Source organism: Mastomys coucha, unplaced genomic scaffold, assembly GCF_008632895.1.
Source record: "Mastomys coucha isolate ucsf_1 unplaced genomic scaffold, UCSF_Mcou_1 pScaffold9, whole genome shotgun sequence".
Lineage (NCBI taxonomy): Eukaryota > Metazoa > Chordata > Mammalia > Rodentia > Muridae > Mastomys > Mastomys coucha.
This window is the reverse complement of record NW_022196915.1, coordinates 103,194,425-103,197,819: the sequence shown is the minus strand read 5'-3', so window position 1 is coordinate 103,197,819 and position 3,395 is coordinate 103,194,425. Positions and strand designations below refer to the sequence as shown.

General features: G+C 43.1%; 1 pseudogene; it reads left to right on the top strand.

Moving 5' to 3' along the window:
• Window positions 1-673: 673 nt before the first annotated feature.
• Window positions 674-1,460, top strand: LOC116084233 (annotated as a pseudogene).
• Window positions 1,461-3,395: the final 1,935 nt, after the last annotated feature.

Here is a 3,395-nt window from a genome sequence, read left to right as displayed (position 1 = left end):
TGAGTTCAGGCGAGCATGATGTGGTTTGTATGAGACAAGAAGTGCAAGGCAAAGAGAGAAGAGGTGGGGAGTGAGTTCAGGCCAGCATGATGTGGTTTATATGAGTTCTAAAAATGAGAGTGGAGACAAAGAAATTAGCAGAACCATGGCATAGCAGCAAAAACAAGTGGTGATTCCCTGGAGCCAAGGGGAGGCACAGCATCTCAAATATCAAGGGCCTACTCAACAACAAGTAGATCACACAGGGCATTCTCGCTTCCGGACAATCACTAAAAATGGCAGAATGGCAGACAGCACAAGCAAATGTCTACAATGTTCAGTGAGAGGAAAACTAGCGCATTTACAAACCGCCGTTCTGGGGCTGGTGAGATGGCTCAGTGGTTAAGAGCACTGACTGCTCTTCCGAAGGTCCTGAATTTAAATCCCAGCAACCACATGGTGGCTCACAACCACCTGTAATGAGATCTGACTCCCTCTTCTGGAGTGTCTGAAGACAGCTACAATGTACTTACATATAATAAATAAATAAATCTTAAAAAAAACTAAAACAAACGGCAGTCTTACACTTTCATCAGGCTCCTTGTAAGAAACCCTAGAAGCTAAGAGGCAATGGGTAATGAATTTAAGTACTTATTTTAATAGATTCCTATACTCTATACTGCAAAAATAATTTTTTGCCTATGGGATCTTCTGCTCCAGCAGAGTCTCTGGTGGCTACACAGAATTTGCTCCTGCAGTAGATCACACTATCTACCCACTGGCCAAGACGCTGGACTTGAGGCAGGAGGCTGCCCTGGGGATCCCTTACTACATAGCCTGCCAAGCTCTGTTCGACAGTGCCGTGTGCAAGCTGTGGAAGGCGTTCTGGTTCACGGGGCCAGCGGAGGAGTTGGATTCTTAGCTACACGCCAGATTGACAGAGCTCATGGCTTAAAGGTTTTGGGCACAGCTGGTTGGTTCTAAGGAAGGGGAGACACTTCCTCACGAAGCTTTTTTTTTAAAAGAGCCCACTGAGTGTTTAATCACTAAGAGCCAACTGTACTGATAAAATCAAGACGTCTGTTGGTGACAAGGACAAGGGGGTTGATGTGATTACTGAGATGCTGGCGGATGAGAACCTTAGCAATGACCTGAAGTTTCTGTCCTATGGAGGACTGGCCACTGTTGTTGGTTGGAGAGGTCCCATTAAGATAAACCCAAGGGACACCATGTTAAAAGAGACAAGTATAATTGGAGTCTCTCTCGTTTCATCCACCAAGGAAGAATTTCAGCAATTCACAGGCACCTTCAAGAAGGAATGGAAAAAAGGTTGGGTGAAACCTGTGATAGGTTCTGAGTATCCACTGGAGAAGGAGGCTGGGGCCCATGAAGACATCATCCACACGGCAGTGGGAAGAACAGAAAATGATTCTCCTCTTATGAGACCTGTCACTGGGACACCTTCTTCCCCAAGTCTCTGATTCACTATCTTTAACCAGTGTTCATTTGATTGCGGTTCATGTATTAAAAACAAGCTTTAGGAAGCAGACACTGTGGAGTGATGTAATTGCAGAGAGCTGTGTGCCCAGTGTGGTGTTGACATGCATCACAAAACTCTCTTGTCCCTTTTTCTTCATTTTCTTTGTTTGGTTGGATGTTTTTGTTTTGTTCTTGAGACAGGATCACTCTCTTTATTTAGTTCATGCTGGCCTTGAACTCATGGTGATCTTTCTGCCTCAGTTTAGAAGTGCTGGGATGAGTCCTACATTACCGCACACAGCTTCATCTCAGACCTTATCTGATTAACTTCATACCTTTGAATAAAATGTACAAATTCAAAAAAAAAAAAAAAAAGAAAGATTAAAATGGTTATCTCTAGTGGGGAATAGAAAGGGCTGGGAGAGGATTTAATTTTTCCATTATAAGTTCTTTGTACTTTTTGATTTTTCTTAGCTATATGTACATATCTTTTACTTTAATTAAAATTCTTTCCACATAGAAATTTGCCACAGGAATCAAGACATATGATTAGATCAATTTAAATGAATTTAAAGCAATATGTTATTTGGTGTAAAAATATTTTCATTTATTGAGATGGTTTCCCCAAGGGGAGTGAATATTATTTCAAAGAATTCAACTTCTTCATAAAAGGATGTTTCTAATCATAACAATATCCAATTTCTAATTACGTTCTTCTTTTGAAAGGATTTCTCCTGGTTCGATGAATTGAAAGCACACAGTTGGGGAGTCTTCAAAAAGAAAAGGTTTCTCCATGCTCTTGTACGCATAATGTTATCAAGAAACATTTGGTCTAACAACCACCACCCCGACCCACACACAATGGTCTCTTAGAATTCTAACTGAGCCTTTAGCCGATGAGGAACTAAGTGGAATTTAAATCATCGCTGTTTAAGGTGACTAGCCTGGTGCGCGATCTTACAACACTCAGGCAGTCCTTGCTCTCGGGTGCAGAAACACTAACACATTCCCAGCACTGTGTCCTGCAGATCTCCACGTTCACACCTGGCAGAGACCAACCGCACGTCAGGGCTCTTCCCACACACTCTTCCCAATGCCCTCATCCCTCTGCAGTCTCACTGGACCATGAATAGTCACCTGTTGCTGTACTGTGGATTTTCCTACTCCACCTCGAAGCACCATATGAGGCTCTTCTTTCCTGGACCATACTTGGTTTGAATAATTGGGGAAATCTCAAAAGCTGAAGCCTAGCTGGAGGAAATGTGTGTTTATCATTATGTGTTTACCAAACCTCCTGGGTTCAGCCAGGTCCTGGTTCCAGCCTGAGTGCTCTGATGTCAGCAAGCAGGTCTCATCCTCATGCTCCCATGAACAGGAGCCAATCCCACTCCATTCTTTACCATGATGGACTGTATCTCTTCAAACTAGGAGCTAAAATAGGTCACAAAGACCAATGCCCGGGTTTAATATAAAGCTACCAGAACTTTCTATTTTAAATCCCCACTCCACTAACCATAGTTAATGGTTACAGAATGGAAATATCCCCCCTCTGTCTCCCAAAGGCTTGACATTGAAACTTGGTCATGTAGACAATGATGTGAGGTGCATTACATTCTTATGGGTGCGGACTGAGTTATCTTGGTACACCTGAGGGCATGTCTGGAATCACTGAGGATCCTTATAGTATGAAGTGACCTACAGCCTAATTACAAAAGAGAATTTGAGCCGACTCAGTGGAGCAAAGGCCTACAGTGAAAATACAGAGCAAAGACCATGTGGGCTCTTAGTCACTGCCAGGAAATCACCTTGAGCCTGGGTTCTCCTGAACACTAAGGGTGGGTTCGATGTAGCTACTGCACAGACACTTGAGTCACACAAAGGTCACCGGAGCAAGTGGTAAAAGTTAAAGTGACTTAGACTCGGGGAAAGAGTAAAGA